This window comes from Sceloporus occidentalis, unplaced genomic scaffold, assembly GCF_023333645.1.
Source record: "Sceloporus occidentalis isolate IW3139 unplaced genomic scaffold, rSceOcc1.0.p SCAF_1, whole genome shotgun sequence".
NCBI classification, from domain to species: Eukaryota; Metazoa; Chordata; class Lepidosauria; order Squamata; family Phrynosomatidae; genus Sceloporus; species Sceloporus occidentalis.
In genome coordinates this window covers 166,486,892-166,505,019 of record NW_028316981.1, presented here as the reverse complement: position 1 = coordinate 166,505,019, position 18,128 = coordinate 166,486,892, and the positions used below count along the sequence as shown (strand labels likewise).

At 42.4% G+C, this 18,128-nt stretch overlaps 2 long non-coding RNA genes across 3 annotated transcripts in view; one reads left to right on the top strand and one right to left on the bottom strand.

Annotated features, from left to right (window-relative positions):
- The window catches only part of LOC149322660 (uncharacterized), a 169,279-nt gene that overhangs the window by 92,362 nt on the left and 58,789 nt on the right, over positions 1 to 18,128 (top strand). For both annotated transcript variants that reach the window (XR_016272019.1, XR_016272018.1), the window contains exon 3: positions 4,902 to 4,978. This is a non-coding gene — a long non-coding RNA (uncharacterized LOC149322660). The remainder of the gene's footprint in view (positions 1 to 4,901; positions 4,979 to 18,128) is intronic.
- Positions 11,947 to 15,851, bottom strand: LOC149322662 (uncharacterized). The gene is made up of 4 exons (XR_016272020.1): positions 15,756 to 15,851; positions 15,508 to 15,570; positions 13,452 to 13,582; positions 11,947 to 13,010 (listed from the first exon to the last, which is right to left on the bottom strand). It is a non-coding gene; the product is annotated as an uncharacterized LOC149322662 (long non-coding RNA).

Below are 18,128 nucleotides of genomic sequence, written 5' to 3'. Positions count from 1 at the left end.
CCTGGAAAGGAGTGTTGGGTGGCAGTGCCAGTCCATCATCACCACAGCAGAGGTGGCCTGGCTGGCAGAAGTGTGGGGGTTGGAGTGTGTGCCAGGCAGCCTGGGGGTGAATGTATGCGTTACCACAGTGGGGTGACACCAGCCCTAGTGACGCCACTGAGCCTCTATGATATTCAGGCTCCTCTTCCTCCATTCATTCACAACAGCTGCTATGATAATTATTAGTAGAGAGGTGAATTTTAGAGTGCCAGCTACACAACAGTCTTCCAAGGAAAGTTAAAAAATGGAGGCAGCTATATTGATCCCTATCCACCAAATCTGTTTTCAGCCCTATCATGAGCAAGTCTTTTGTAAAGCTGGAGGGTTTAAGTTGTTGATTCAAGACTAAACCCAAATCTGTTGCATAAAAGATGAATAGCTCAGAGCAACATATAGGCTACCAGAGAAAGCCCTTCTCCTCCTGGGTACTGTGAGGGTTGCTTCTAAGCTCAGACAGAAAAGGGAACCTGGCAGCAGGGGTGGCAGATACTTTCAGCATCCCTGGTAATCCCAACATGCCAGCACTTCAACCTTGTGAACTCAGGCTCCACTACCACACTAATGGCCATAATTAACATTTTCTAGTCACTTAATAAATCTTCTCTCCTTCCATCAGAGGAGGTACATTTTCAGAAGACAGGCAGGAAATAATAATAATTCTGTGGCTGTCATCAGCAAAGGTTGGTGCTGGTAGCCCCCAGTTTGTTCACCCTAGAATTGAAAACATCTGAAACAATGTCTTAGCTTTTGCTGTTGCCTGTTTTGGATTCACATTTTTCTTTAACCCATACAATAGGTATTCACAATAAAAAGTAAAAGTAAAAGGTTCTTGTTTAGTGTTCAATAATGGCTAGTCATTTAAATCCACTGGCTCTTGGCTGCTACTAGATGTTGACCTGTAATGTAATGTATCTTGTTCTTGCTGCTGTTCCATACAAGCAGGACACAGGGTGAGGCAGTAATTCTGCCAGAACCAGAGGCATTGATTTCCATGCAAGACTTAAAGTATGTGCTTATTGCATCTATCCAACTTTAAAATTATCAGCTCTAGCTAGATTACACTCCACATCTGTTTCACACTATTGCTTGGAATACCAGCCAGCTGAAGAACATGTGAATCTGAAAGCTTTCAACTTGTTGATTCATGGGCAACTTGTGGTTGTGCTGTTGTTCTTGTTGTTCTTGTTGTCGGTTATGCACTATCCAACTAGCTTTGATTTATGGTGGCCCTATGAATGAGAGACCTCCAAGAAACACTGTTTTCAGCAGTGACACTCAGATCTTGAGAACTTGGGGTTGTGGTTTCCTTGATAGAGTCAATCCACCTATAATGCTGACTTTCTCTTTTCCTACTGCCTTCAAATTTCTTGGAATTATTTTTTCCAGTGAGTCATTTGTTCATATTCAAAGTATGATAGCATCAGTTTTGTCATTTTGGCTTCTAAGGAGAGTGCAGGCTTGATTTGCTCTTGGACTCGTTTGTTTGGCCTTTTGGCTGTCCATGATGTCTGTAAAACTTTGCTCCAGCATCATATTTAAAGCGAGTTTACTTTTTTTCACTGTCAGCTTTTTTCCTTGTCCAGCTTTCACATCCAAATAGAAACACTAAAGCATAGATGATTTTCCATGTTATTCGACTGAAAATCCCATACACTCTTAGCCAAAAGTCCCCAAAACATTTGGAGGGCCATAGATATGTATACTTGAACTGAACAATTATTATTATTATTATTATTAACCTTTATTTATAAAGCGCTGTAAATTTACACAGCGCTGTACATACAATCTTTTTAATTGGACGGTTCCCTGCCCTCAGGCTTACAATCAAAAAAGACACGACACAAAAGGAGAAGGGAGTGGTGGAGGGGAAGGGGCCTTTCTAGTAGGATAATACATATAAAATACATAGCAATACAGGAAATGATTCAATAAAGCAGACAACAAAGAAAAATCAAATAGCAAGTGACAGTTATGCAATGCCTGGGAATGCTTCTCTGAACAGGATGGTCTTCACCTCCTTTTTGAAGCTGGTTAAAGAAGTGATGGCTCTTGCTCGTGGGGGATTGGCTCAGAAAAAGGACAATTGGCTCAACAAAAGATTAACCTTAACAATCATTTTAATTACTTGGCAGAACTAATATTTGCACCCCTTCTTAGTGGATCAAGACAGAAGTCCCAGAAGAAAAGTTTCAAGGGCTATTCCACAACAGCAGCCTTTAGAATTTAAGATGTATCTACATTGCAGAATTAATGCTGTTTGTCACCACTTTAACTCTCATGGCTCAGTGCTATGGAATACTAGGACTTGTAGTTTTCTGAGATATTTAGCTTTCTCTACCAGAATGCTCTGATGCCATAACAAATTACAAATCCCAGGATGGAGCCATGACAGTTAAAGTTCTGCCAAAATGCATTAATTTTGCAGTGTGGCAGCAGCCTTAGAGTCTTCTAAGTACATACTTATCCATTTAGGGTTGTTTGTTTGTTTGTTTGTTTGTTTGTTATGACAATAGTTATGAAAATGACTTGTAAAAAAGGACTGACCTAGTTTTTAAAACTGCAGTTTTTAAGAAACGTACATGTAGGCCTGTTACAGACTGCCAAAATAAAGCTGCTTCGGGTCTCTTTGGAGGTATGCTATTTAAATGATGCATGGGTCCTAAGAGTCTGGAGGTCGCGCCAAAGCCACACTCCGTTCCTAAGCACTGGAGTGCAGCTTTGGTACAGCTTCCGGATTCTTAGGATGCATGCATCGTTTAAATAGCATACCTCCAAAGAGACCTGAAGCAGCTTTATTTTGGCAGTCTGTAACAGGCCGTAGTTTCTCAAATAGAAAAGAAGCATTGAAACAAGCCATGTCTATACCTTCCCAAATCGAAACTGAAAATGAATCTTTAAGAGTATTCAGGTTCTGATTTGGCCTGCTCCAGAGGAGTCCTGCTTTGATTTGGACATCTCCCAAATCTATCTGAATCAGCCTCATTTGGATTTTGGGATTTATCTCAATCCAAAGCACACTCTTCATAAAAGATTTCTCTTGCAGTTAGGAAAGACTTGCTAATGCATAAAGAGAATAACCAGATGATATTAATTAAAACACTGGAAGCAGGAATCCAAGTGCAACAGATCTGGAAGACACTTCAGAGGACATCTAGCCCCTGTTGGAGTGCACTCCCATCTTTTTCTTTTTAAATCTGCAATGAAGAAGAGTCCACCATCGGACAAAGTGGTCTGTTCCCCTGTCTAACATCTCATACTCTAGGACACCCTTTGTCACGTTTAATCAAAATCTTCTTTCTTTCAGTTTTAACCAACTCAGTCTTATCCTCCAGAGTAATGTAGCTTAACAATTGTTCTATCACACATAGTCCAATCATCTATGTGACACTTTTTAAAAAAACTGAATGGTGGGGTAGCTTGGTTCTCTGTTCTTCCAGAGGATAGCACCTCAACCAAGGATGGGTTTGGATGATGAGATAACAAGAAGAAAGAATGAGAAAACATTGAGAACAATACCAAGATTCCCTATTCACATGTCAAATTTTTAGATGTACATTGGAAATTGTGTGATTCTCTACACATTGCTGAACTACAACTCCCAACATTCTTCACCACTAGTTATGTGTCCAGGGCTGATGGAAGTTTCAGTCAACTAATACACAGAGAGCTACATGATTACCTAAATGAATTCCTTAAAATGTGACATATGGATGTAACAAATATTATGGATTAACACTTGAAATGGGAGCAGGCATTACGACAGCCTTCTCCTGGTTGCATGCTCTGTGGTAATCCTGCATTTTCTGAAATATAATGTGTGAAATAGCCCATGGTAACAAAAGAATACAACTTTGGGTTAGGTTCAGTGGAAAGGAGCATCTTAAAACAAGTAGATAATAGTATAGTGCAAATAGGTTTGTTTGTTCATATACTATGTTCAGGCAAATGCATCCTACACAGAAACTATGAAATTTAAGCAGGCAGACTATGGGTAGGCAGAGGCTCTAGAGAGGTGAAATCAGTGGGAGTCTGCTTTAAAAATGATTACAACTTGATTGCTTCAAATCCATGATCAAGTGGTGGCATTGACTTCGGTGCAGGATAAATACTTTAACATCCATGACAGAAGGAACCCTAGCTGATGTCTTCAAAACATTAGCAGCACCTGCTTAAATCCCATTGCCTCTCTGGGAGATTTAATCACTTGAACAAAGTTAAGCACTTGGTTGAGAGGGTTTTCTTGAAAGGGGGAGAATTTAAGCAGGTGCTTAAAAATAACATTCAGGATGTAGAACAGAGATAGAGAATAACTAGACACAAAGAGTGGTAGTGGAGTGGGGTCAGGGAGAGAATAGTGGTGGGAGTAGCCATCTTTTGGCAACTTTGGCTTTCCAACACTTGGTCTTCATCCAGCAGATTGAAAATATGCTTCAGAAACATCCAATGCAGCTCCCAGGAGCCCTAACTGGCCTGGCCAATGGAAAGAAAAGTGAAAATAATACTGAAATGACATTTGGTGATACACATTTTGCCTACCTTTATCCTATGTATTTGTTTTAGTTATATTGTAAACTGCTTTGAGTCCCTTTGGGAGAAAGGCAGGATATAAATCAAATAGATAAATATTTTCTAAGCAAAAAGTCGGTGAGGTGGGGTGGGAATCTCGCGTAGAAAAACTGAAGCCGGATAATTGATATGGAGTTCATACTTTCTACTCTACGACTGAAAGGGTCTCCCTAAAGCAGCAACAGCTGGGTGGGAACAGTAGCGTCAAATCTGATTTTTAAAAAATGCCAGCAGTCATTAAAACTGACATTGGTAGTGAATGTTAAATAGTGAATGTTAAATCATATGTGTTGTAGGTCAGCCTGCCCCAACTTGGTGTCCCTCAGAATATTTGGACTACAACTGCAGTCATCTTCAGCCAACATGGCTAATGGTAAGAAAATATGGGAGCTGTCTGCTAAAACTTCTGGAAGGCTGGGGGAGGCTGTTATAATTTCACTCAAATCTCTGCTCTTTATGAAGCCCACTGGCCCACCTTGTACCAGTTACTTTCTCTCAGCCAAACCTATTTCAGTGGGTACTTGTGGATTGAAATGGGTACCAAGTATGCTGCTATGCAACAGATAATGCAAAATTTCCTTTTCACCATTGGTTGTATTTTAAGAACAAGAAACCATATATTCTGCACACAGAGTTCTCATTGGGTCTGTCATGTGTGAGGAGCAACAGCTGTCCTTTTGTAAACTGCAGGGATTGGGGGGACAGCCCACAGTGAGTCTGGCTTGTACTGTACAATCTTCAGGAGATGATGAGCTAATATGGTTCTGTAAATATCAAATATTTCAATGTCAATAGGAGTCACATAGCTCATGAACATCCTGGTCCTGCGACTTGTGCCTGAGGAGTAAATCCAAATGGATTAAATAGAAAGTGCCGAAATGTTGGCAGATGTAGGATTGTGGAATCTGGAAGAGTGTGGTGCAGGATGGCCCAATATCAACACCTCTTACAGGAGGTACTTCAAAGAAATGATAACCATGGGCAAAGAATAGGCAAGGTCAATTCAGGTGAAATGGAGAATGAACTTTGTATCATATTACAGTTTCATCAGAAGCAAGTCTGTATTTCATATTTAATACCCCTAATTCAGGCAAATTTGTCTCATGGGTAAGCATTTGCTCACCACCATGCCCCGCTTCTCATGTATGCTTCTGACACCATGCAAATGCTTTCTCAGAAACCAGTTCTTGTGTGAGTGTGGATCTTGGTAGGGCATTTTGCTATGCACATCTGATGTTTGACTCACTTGTTCACAGTGTAGATTCCATGTGCTGGCTGATTACTTGGAAATATCTGATGCAACATAGCCTTCATACTCACAGATAGATATCCCAAGTGGCCTGTGGTGATACAGTATATAATACAAATCCATCCCATCTCTGGCTGAAGCCAGTGCTCTTGGTGATTTGAGAGCATCTGGATTGCACCCATTGCTTGAAAACAAATCATTGTGTATGAATGTCACATTCAACAATAGCTATCACCATGGAAATGTGTTGTTGCTGTCTTTCTGTTCTGTCGTGCATCCAGTGGTTGTGATATTAGCATACAAAGAATGAGGGGTAAGGAGAGGAGCACATCTCATGGCAAATAGCCGATTCCCTTCATGCCAATTTCCTTTCATTTCCTTTTGACGGAGTGGGCCTTTAAAAGCTCTACACCTTAGCCAGCTTTTTAAGATGTAAGCTCTTTGATAATCAAACCCTAATGAATTTGTTTTGCCACCAATAAATCAGAACTAGTATGGGCTTTTCTCCCCCACCTCCTGCCTACTTTCCGATGCTGCCTTCATAGCTTAGTGAAGAGGGTTGACATACGATCATAGCAGGAAGGTAGCAAATTAACATGCTGTTATTAACCAAGTATTGCCCTTTATAAAGTTGTACAGGTCTTCTTGGTGCCTTGAAAGGTGGTAGATTACAGACCATCCTAGGCATAAGAGATGCCCTTGCTGTGCTCTCCCGCCTTAGAAAGTGTTTACTTCCCCTGCAATTCTTTAAGCTGTTCAGCCAACAGAAGCGAGTATTTTCCCCATGGGTGTGATCCGAGAGGGCCTCAGTGCCCTTTGATTAAAAGTAACTTCAGTTGAACAGAATATGTTGATCCTTAGAAATTGGTTCCTGACATTTCCTAGCCTCTGTGGAATGTGATCAATACAGTTATGTATTACCAGTTCTGTTGTTTTTACACATCTGCTTCCCTCGTACATTTTCTAAATGCCTCCGATGTCAACGATGCAGGTGTTTGTGTGTCAGCTTATATGGTTTATCTATATGTGTGAATGATTGCTGGGCTGCTCTTATATAAAGATGATAAGGCACATTGAAAAGATACCTAAATTATAGTTTCAGAGAAAGGGCCCACTCAACATCAATTAGTGTGGATTAGTTATCTCATAACACATTTGAATTCACCTTTGCTTTGCTCAGTTGAATTAAGGTTGTTATAGTTGTGTATGTGTCTTCAAATCATCTGTCAACGTATGGCGACCCCATGAAATTAATAGGATTTTCTTAGGCAAGGACTATTGAGAGGCAGTTTTTCCATTTCCTTCCTAAATACAATTGATAGACAGAACTAGAGCAAACTCACCAAATCAATGAAACTTACAGAGCTATTGATTTATCAAGTTCCCACTGGTTCAGCAGGTCCACTGTAATTGGGACTAACTGTAGGATTTAGGCTGGGTTCTCCCTTTTCTTTATTTCAGTGAAGATTGAGATCCTTCTTAGAAATGTTGATATCTCTTCTTATGGACCAGTAAAGCTATGCTTTATATGAAAATTGGAAATAATGAGAACCCAGCATGGAATGATGATGTGCCACATAAATCAGACTCAAAAGAGTGTCAATCTCAGGATGTGGGAGCATCTACTACTGTGAGGTGAGAGGTAGTGTTGTGTAGTTGTTGGAGCACTGGACTCTGGAGACCAGGGTTTGAATCCCGACTTGGGTATAGAAACTCACTGAGTGACCTTGGGCAAGACACACTCTCTCAGCCTCAGAAGAAGGCAAGAGCAAACCCCCTCTCAACATATTCTGCCATGAAAACCCCATCATAGGTTCAAATTAGGGTTACCATAGGATGGAAACAACTTGAAGGCACACAACAACAACAACAACAACAACAACAACAGCAACTAGTGTTGTTGGACTATAACCCCCAGTATTCCTTGTAATTGTCTATGCTGGCTTGGGCTGCTAGGATTAGTAGTCCAGCAACATCTGGGATACCATAGGATTTCCACTCCCATCGTAGACAGTAGATATAATAAGATGTCTCAACAGCAATTAAGTGGAGGAGGCTAAATAAAAGGGACTCTCTCCCTCTTTGTATCTGTGAAGGCAGCACATTACACAAAGATGTTCCTATGAATCCCGGACTCCTTAGAAGAAAAAGGATCCCACAACTTAAAACAGAGCTTATGCCACTTACATCTTTTAGGAAGTGAATTTTAAAACAGACCTTCCCCCTGAGAACCAATTATGTGTCAATAGTTCTGGAACTGTTCAATCTCTTCCAGTTACTTGTTATTCTGTTCATTGTATTTGAATATCAAGCAGCAAGACTTCAGTAAGGTTCAATATTGGCCAGTCAATCTGAAATTGGCATTTTAGGTTAATGCTTAAAGTCACATCTACTATATATAATTAGACTTTTTTAAAAAAAAGAAAGGAATAAAATCTATATCTATATAGCTGGCTTGCTCAAAATAGGGAGGGTTTTGTATAAACTAACATCATCTAGAGCCAAAAAGATACAGTGCAAGTTATGTATTTGCAATATGGTTTTCATTCCCCCCTCCTTTTTACCCTGTATCACATTATTCCTTGTATTGTGTTGTTATGGCTACAGTGAAGATAATAAACTTGTAATAAACTTGGTGTAGGATTTATAACCTTGTTGGATTTGAAAAACAGTAGGCTGAACAGCAAGATCTCAGCACTCTTCTGCACAAGCACTTCAGCGGGTGGCAAAATGGGATGATTTTGTGATGTTGGTTATGCTTTGTGAACATTTCAAAGTAGCTGAACAACTGTCTTGTGCATGTGGTATCTTAAGTATGCCCTTTTCCATTAGCATCACTGATATATGTGTGTCAGGAGCTCTGAAGGTTGATAGAAATAATTTTCTCTCTCTCTCTCATACACAGACACACCGACACAAACAAGCACACACACATACCAGAATGCTTCAAAGTCACATACGAAAAGCAAAGAGAATTGTCTTGGCCATAAGGCAAATTCCAGAACCCACATTAGGGCAATGCCTTTATTGCATCATAGAAAGCATAGCCATTGGCAGTCACTGTGCGACTAATATGACATTCTGGCTTCTGGTCTCCATGCTCCAGGATGGCTACCATTGTTTACACTGCTGTCTGTGCAAATGATATCAGGATTGACTTTACCATGATGAGACATACAGCAGTTCCTTTGGGTGACAGCTTCCAGCTTTTCAGCCTCCGTATTTTCAATATGTTATTTAAATAATAATAATAATAATAATAATAATAATGGGGGGTTGGATCTTTAGACTTTTTATTTCATATGTGAAAATACCTTAAACTGGCCCTGGCTGCTGCAAATCACAGACCTAAATCGACAATGTTCTGGTTGAGCAACTTTGGCTCACCACTCAACAGCCCACCATGGAAACGTAAAATATAAGTCTGGCCCTGCTATTAGGCAAAGTGGAGGATAAGTTACCTTAGGTTACAGATTTTGGATGCCATGAAAGGGAAGATAGTTGTCATTTGTTCAAATTTCTTATTACTGTATTGGGACTTTTGCTGGTAGGGGTGGGGAGAGGCCCCTGTGAGATTTTCTGCCTTATGTGACCAAGGCTGCATTTGCACTGCAGAAATAATGTTGTGCGACACAACTTTAACTGTCATGGCTTAATGCTATGGAACTCTGGGATATGTAGTTTTATGATATATTTAGCTTTCTCTGTCAGACTACAAAGCCCATGATTCCATAGCAGTTAAAGTGGAGTAAAATTGCATCATTTCTGCAGTGCAAATGCAGCCCAAGCAACTTGGATGGCTTTGTAGGCCATATACACCTTGACCTGGGGAAAAAGGGTCTTGGTTTGGCCATGGTTTTGTGCTGATTTTGTGTTTCAACTAGTTTCAGCTAGTTCTAATGTAGGTTGTATTCTGCATGTGCTGAATTACAAATGCATGTGTTACACTGGTGCATTTGTGTGAAGAAGTCTTTGATGTATCCTGTGTGTGAAAGAAGCAGTCTAAAATTTGTTGCTGCTTATCAATAACCTTTTGGCCTAAATCCAGCTGTAAATCTCAGCTGAAGTACACCCACTAAATCAGTGGGAACATGATACTCAGCACTAAGGTAGGTGCCATTGATTCAATGAATTTACTCTGGTTGGTGATAACAATTGTAATTAGCCCTTTATTTTCCTGAAGTGTCTGAGATATTTGTGTGGTCTGAGTCAGTGTGGCGTAGTGATTTGAGTGTTGGACTACAGCTTCAGAGATCAGAGTTCGACCCCTAGCTTGGCCATGACGTCCGCTGGGTGACCTTGGGCAAATCACACACTTGCAGCCCCAGAGAAACTAGGCACTAGCAAACCTCCTCTGAACAAATCTTCCCTAGAAAACTCCATGATAGGTTCACCTTATTGTCTCCATAAGTGGGAAATGATCTGAAGTCACACAATGACAATTGAATTTCTTATGTTTATATATTACCATTGTACCCGTACCCTGAAATGAATTTTAGCATGCCACCTTAGAAAAGAAACAACAATAATGTGGCACAGTTTGGTCTCTGGATTCACCCTTGAGAGATCCTATTTTCACCTTTGGTGTTCTATATCTGCCAGAAGAAGGACCTTTGTTGTGATACTTTGAAGTTTATAGTCTCTCATTCAACATACTTTCATCCTGTGATCTCCTGTACACTCTTATCACTCTCAAGAATGATTGCTTGACTGTGAAAAAATGCAAGAATGGTAGAGAGGCAAATTTCTTTCGGTGGGGAAACCAAAACTGTTAAGTTCAGTTTTAAAATATCCCTCACTCTGAACTTGGGAAAGTTACTTTTTTGTAGTACATCTCCCAGAATTCCCTTGCCAGCCTCTGGCTAGGGGAAGTCTAGGAACCGTATACCAAACTCAGTCTCCACATTCACCAGCCCATGCTTTAGTAAATACAAGCCGGAAATATTTTGGATTTTGGAAATCATCTACACACGTGGCTGAGATAGTGATACCTTTGCTTTCTGATGGTTCATTCTACACAAACTTTGATTCATACACAACATTATTAGCAATACTATGTATAAAATTGCCTTCGAGCTATGTGTATAGGATGTATATGAAACAAATGAATTTTGTGTTTAGACTTGGGTCCCATCTCGAAGATATCTCCTTATGTATGTACATACAAATACAGGTATTCCAAAATCCAATTTTAAAAAATCCCAAACACTTCTGGTCCCAAGCATTTCAGATAAGGGAGACTCAACCTGTAACCGTTTAACTATCTATTTCTGGGTGTATGCATCTGATTACATTTTATCAAGTGCTGTATTGAGGCGTTTACAGATCCATGCATGCCTTGGTGGGAGGCGAAATCATGGAAACCGTGAGCTAAACAACATGCTTTAATTTCTACACCATGTATATAGTCAGCCCATTCTGTGGTCTTACATGTCATGCCTTTGCTTAGAGCTCCATGCGCCTGCATTTGCCTTTGGTCTTTCAGACCCCCTTTCCCCCCTCTTCACGTTGAATATTGAATATTGAATATTAGCAATTACTCCATATTACTACTCGGGATCATGTAGGAGACCCAGCAAAGTCCTACTTTGACCCTCCTGCTTTTCCTATAGGCTCTCAATCCAGTGAGAGGGAATGGCATACTTTTAGGGTGACAGCGAGAGATCTTCACTCCATTCCTAATATTTAACATTTTTTATCTTAACTAGGTAGCTTGTATTTTATCTTTCTATAGATTTATCTGAGGAAGACCGTTGGTAGCGAGCAGGATTTTTTTTTCATGTATATGTGTGCATCCTTTTATTAGTATTATGTTTAAACAAAATGTATGTTTTCGAAGAAACCTTATAGCCTCTCATAAGCAAATTGCTTTGATTTCCCTAGGAAAACCATGTCTGCATTCAAAACACCTGAGGCAAATGTGTGAGGCCTGAACTCAGGTCTCTCTTGTGGGTGTGTATGTACACATCAAACATAAGACTTGCAATCCTTGAAAGGGGGAAGGGAAAGAAATACTCCTAAGACTATAGTTTGGTTAAAAAGTTGTCTTTAATACAACTGGAAAACAATTCATTAAAAGGATATTCAGGCTCTTCAAGGAATGAAAAAGTGTCAAGTAACGCACATTCCAGTTTTGCAAATCTTAAAAGTAGTTTAAGAATATAGGCCACAGTTCTTTATATGCTTGCTAAAGTGCCAGATGCTCAAAACATTGTAAATCTCACTTCCTATGTAAACATACATAGGATTCTGCTGTTAATCTTTTGTTTTGTTTTCTTAAAAAAACACCACTCAGTTTTACACAGAGATACATGCGAAGGAAAGGGAGTGTTCCCTTCTGCCCTCCCTGTTTACAAACCCTCTCCAGCCATATGTGTCTATATACTTATAACTCCAGATAACACTGCATATATCTCATGAAGTGAGCTTTCGTCCACCAGAGCTGATGCTATACGAAAACTGTTTAATCTTTAAGATGTCACCAGTTTCTTTGTTGGTATTGTTGCACCAGGCTTGACACTAACACTGTTACTCTTCTGTTATACCAATGAATAGATGCAATATGCTATATAATCTAGCAATACCATGGGCCCTTGGTATCTGCTGCAGTTTGGTCCCAATTTATCAAAATGCAAGGATGCTCAAATTCCATTAAATACAATGGTCTATTAAAATATTGTATATAAATGGTAAAAACCAAGGTTTGCTTTGGGGGATTTATATATTTTAAAAATGTTACACACACACTGTTGATACTGGAAGTTGCAATTGCATGAGTAGTAAGTAGTACTGGTGTATTTTGCTACATCTATTTCTTTCCAGAGGGGCAACAGTTTAATGATACCGCTCCAATTATGTCAACAGTAATAATGCTGGTACTGCTGCAGCTGATATAATGATAATAGCAAAATGGAAGTGCTATTAGTAATAGTGCAAAGAGCATTACTACTAGGAGTAAGAGTAGTAATCACAGAACATGGCGAGGCTGTTACTTGGAGATGCTGTTTTCTAAAGAGCCCAGAGGCCATAAATGGACAAAATGCAGAAAAACCAGGTGAACAGTACCTTGCAGCAAGAAATCTCTATGTTTCTGGAGGGTGGAGGGGCCAAGGGAACTGGAAAGCCCCTTCTTGTTCTCTTCTCTACTGTGTCCCGTCTTGGAAGTGTCCGGAGAGTTGGGAGGAGAAATAGAAAGAGAGAGAGAGAGAGAGAAAGATTGCGAGGTATTTAAGGCACTCCAGACAATTGCTCATTCCATAATGAGTTATTACTCTGCCGAGCCAAAGGTCATTAGAAAGGATAAGGGCGGCCATAAAAGCGGCCCAGCTAGCAGGCTTTTCCTATAGAGATTATCATTATTGGCTTATTAATACGCGATAATGTTGAATTATACTGGGCAATAAATAGGAAAAAGGTTGACTTGGAGTTTTAAATATTTTATGCATCTCAAAGCGGGCCTCCCAAGCAACGCAGCCGCGTTTCCAATGTCTGGCGTCGCCAGCCAAGCTCCCCTTCCCTCCCAACTTTGGTTTTTCCAAAAGGATTTCCTACTTAGGGCCCGTTTTGTTTGTTTAAAAAGGCACAATACGGGACTTACCTGGGGCCTGAAATACGTGTCTTGAGCTGTGAGACCCGGGCGATCCGGAGTGAGAGGTTTTCTGAATATTCTCAAAGGAGTTCAGAGAGAAGATCGACTTCCATTTTTCCTTCTCGCAAGGCCTCTTTTTTCTTAAAAACAAAGCAGAACCTTTTACTTTGCAGCGAGGAAGAGGAGCAATTGATTGCAAAAGACATTTCTAAACTATTTGAAGTGATCCTGAATTATTACTCCCCCCTTTTTTCCTTTCTTCTTCTTTGTTGTTTGGCAGGAATAAATAAAAGGCTATACAAGGCTATACAAAACCGGGCATCCCTGTTTTGGGACTTTGAGGAGGGATTCACATGTGTTGAGAGACAGTTAATGCTAAAGGACTGGGGCGGCTCAGAGTAAAGCTCCGACTACTAGCCTCTCCCACCCATCAGAAAGTATTGGATGGTGCTCCTTCCTCCCCCGACATTAAACCCACGTCTTCCCATTTTTGTAAATCTTACACTTCCCCTGAAAACGCCAACCCGAAGCCATCATAATAATAGTAATAATAATAATAATAATAATAATAATTTCTTACCCATCTCTCCCCATAGATCAAGGGGGAGGGAATAAAAACAGACCCAGTAAGCCCAACACTGGTTTGCTTAGCTCTCCTTAAAACAAACACGCAAATATATACAACACATTCAAAGAGTCTTTTGAAAAACCCAGCTTCGACAATGCATTTCAACGGTGGCCAAGTTTTAACTTGTTTAGAAACTAAAACAACAATAACCACAACCACCGCAAGTAGGTACTTCGAAGAAGAATAAATAATAAAAGCAGGGATAAATACATCCAAGGAGGAGTCGCATGCACACTTAGGAGTAAACTCCACTGAACTTCGTAGTCCCCCCCCCCCTCACTACAGATGCCTAGGATCCTCGGAGTGGTATTCATTTTCTTTCTTTTCCTTCACTTTTCAGGATCTAAACCCCTCTGGAAGTTGTGAGACTTCCTACGACTCTAAATCCAAAGACGTAACTCTGGCAAACAACTCCAGAAAGGTCACGAAACGGTCTTCAAAATTATCGCTAGAAGAACCCAGCTCACATTTCCTCCTCCTCCCCTCCCCCCAGAATAAATATCCTTTTGGTAAAAAATAAAATACAATCGAAACCTAATCATTCCTTTCCTAAACAATAAGGCTTCTAACGATAAAGAAACATGCCCAAGCGGGAAACAAACAATATTGCCTGTGATATCGCAGTATTAAAGTGTCCTGGCCTAAAATACCAGATCACTTCGGATCTTGGAGGCTAAACAGGGCCAGCCCTGGTTAGTACTCGGAGGGGGGACCGCCAACGAACACCAGGTGCTGTATTTCAGAGGAAGGAACTGGCCAAACCCCCTCTGGATATTCTTTCCCTAAGAAAACCCTGTGAAATTCATGGGTTCGGCGACTTGAAGGCACACATTATTACATATAATATTAAAGATCCCTTTGCAGATTAACTCTTTGATGGCCCCCAGAGCCCCCCATTGATGCTGATCGCTTGATCAGTGCCTCCCAGGCTCAGGATTGCCCTAAATCCCAAATGTATTTGGAAGTGAGCGGGCAACGCCAGGGAGAAACGTTAACAATGAGAACAGTCCCACAAAATATCTGCATTTCAGTCGCAATGGAGAGGAGCTACAAACTCATTACAAAGATGCAAACACACACACACACACACACACACACAGCCGCCTCCCCATAACTATAGCAGAGGCCTCCCTGTGTGTTTGGGGAAGGACTTTGCAAAAAGGAAGGGAAAGGCGGGCTAGAGGGTTGTTTGTTTGTTTAGGAAGAGGGAGCAATGGAACTCCTCAAACCGGCACAATCGCCCAGTTGCTCCAAGACGAAGCGAACCCTGAAATTGGACGGTTCAGGCCGGTTTCTCCAAATCCCCAACCGCCTACAAACCAGTCAATTTTCCCAATAGCGTTTTCTATGGGCGACATCTGCTCCCCTTCCGGCTGCTCCCCTCCCCTCCTTTCGGCCCATTCACCTTTCCAAGCAAGGAAGAGGAGAAGACCATACCTGTTCAAGAAAGCATTGCACGTTTGTCCTTTCCTCCTTGCTCCTGCGTCCCTCGGCTCAGCCCTGGAGAAACTCACATAAAAAAAAAGAGAGAGAGAGAGAGAGAGAGAGAGAAGATCAGACCAGAAGGCGGATCAAACATCCCCCCCAGAGTATACCGACAAAAGTGTATCTATCCATATGGACATTTGCATGCACTGTTTCTGACACACACAGACATACACACAAACACACAGAGGTTCTTTTACCATTTGAAAGAGGAACAAACTCTTCCTTGGGCCACCTTCTGCTCTTGCCGGCCGACAACACCACTTACTCCTTTGCGAGAGAGAGAGACTCCTGGTTTGGATCTGTAGAAGAAAGCACACAGGATTGAAGCACATCCCCCGAAAAAGTTACTCTCTTAATCCCACCCCACCCTCCGCCATCCCACACTGAGATAGATGCAAAGCTTCAGTCTTCCTTTGTCGGGATTTGTGGGTGTGTGGGTGGCTATTGTTAGTGTATTTTAAAGGAAAAGGGGGTATTCCTTTCTCTCCCTCCCCTCCCCAAGGTAAACTTTCCTTTCCAAGACCCCTGACACACGCACACACCTCCCACACCTGGATCCCCCTCATCCTTCATCGTCGGAAAGGGCTTTGCAACGACGGCTTTATTATAGGTCTTAGGAGAGCTTTTCTCGGTGGGGTTTCAAGCATCCCCCCCCCCCCGTTGATGGGAAGCGTGGGCCAAAGGCAGAGGCAGAATGAAGCCTCCCCAAAAAAGAGAGTGTGAGAGAAAGTTGCCGACTTAGTCAAATCTCCCTCCTACGACCGATCTGGGCCATTCCTTGCAAACGCACCCTCCCAAGAAAGAAAGAAGGAAAGAGAAAGAAAGAGGTGTGTGTGTTGTTGTTGTTGTTTTTGAAGATGCTCCAGAGCACCGAGTCCAGGGTTTCTTTCCCCTCTTTTCTCAAGCCCCCCCCCCCCCGCACCTCCTTGTTTACAGCTACAGAAGGCAAAAGAGCCATAAATCTTGAGGCAGCCTACAGAGACAAGTGCATTTGTATGCATCGTTAGGACTAGCTAATACCTAAACCCATTAGCAAGCCATGTAGAATTCCAGTTTCCGGTGTCCATTAACTTACAGTTAAATTCTAGAGGAAAGGGCATGGCGATTAACATAAACTATATCCATCATATTGTTTGTCATAATAGATTACTCGACTATAGATGGGGGAAGCTTTGGGTTTGGGAGCCGGGCCTCGCTGGCAAAGGAGGGCGAGGCGGCTGGGGGCCTCCTCCCAGACCAAAGGTTTTGGAAACTGGGGGAGGTGGGGAGGGTCCCAAATATTCGTGTTCCTGTGTGTGGGGTGTGTGTGTGTGTGTGTGTGTGTGTGTGACATTGATTCCCTCAAGTTCTTAGGCGCTGGTTCGATCTGGAAGGCAGGCAGGTTCTCCTTCCAAGACAAATGGAGCTTGCCGATCAGATGGGGCCCAGACAGGCCTTCCCTGAGGAAGGGAGACCCATGGCGTGGAGGGGCCCTCTCTCCCAGGCAAGGCACCCCTGGGGCTGCCCGTGAAGTGTCTCCAAAGTGAAGGAGCCCATAGGTGACTCAGAAATGACAGGCCCCACGGTGTGGCAGTAACCCATACTATCAGACTCCCCCGCCCCTGTGTTGCTATGTTTATTTGCAAGACCGTGGTTCAGGGGCAGAAATGGACTGTTTCCTTCCTCCTCCTCCTCCTCTTCTTCTTCCTCTTCTATTTCTTCTTCTTCCTCCTCCTTTTCCTTTTCTTCCTCTTCTATTTCGTCTTCTTCTTCCTTCTCCTCCTCCTCCTCCTCTATTTCTTCTTCTCCCCTTCCTCCTCCTCTTCCTCTTCCTCCTCCACCACCACCATCATCTTCTTCTTCCCTCCCCCCTCCCTCCCCCCCAAGATTGACGCCTGCTGTCCGGGTTCCTTTCCCTCCCCCATCCTCGGCCCTGGCCTTTGTTGAGTGAAGTCCGATTGCGTCCTTGTGCCCCCCATCCCCATCCCCCCCAACCCCCCCAACCCCTCCCCTCCCTGCGCCGAACCTGCTCCTGATCACCCTGGCCCTCCCTCCTGAAAGAGATTGTTTTGGGGTGGGGATGGGGGGGGGATGGAGAGCCTCCCTTGCCGCCTAGCTTCCCCCATCTCCCCCTTTGAGATCCCCCCCGGGGCCCGGCCTCCCCCTCCGGCTCCTTGTTTCGGGCCGCGCCGAGCTCTGTGAACTTTTGTAGCTCTGCCTTGCCGCCTTCTCCTCCTTCTCCTTCTCCTTCTCCATCTCCTTCTTCTTCTTCTTCGCCCGTGAAAGCGTTAAAGGTAAGGGTCTGGAACTCGCAGGCAGCAGCCGGCTTTTGTAGCGATGATTTATGGCTTCAATCTTGGTTCACCCAGAGTTCACATGGATTTGCTGCTTCTGAGAGCTAAAAGATGGTCTCACTTGACAAGTGTGACTATTCCAAATGCCTCTCTCTCTCTCCCCCCCCTCCTTCCCTCTCTCTCTCTCTCCCATCTTCTCCAGCGCAAAATCGTTTATAATTGAACCTAACCCCCCCCCCCCCAACAAAATACCCTCCCCGCTCCAGATTTTGCGTTTAGGTGTGCAGAAACCAGATC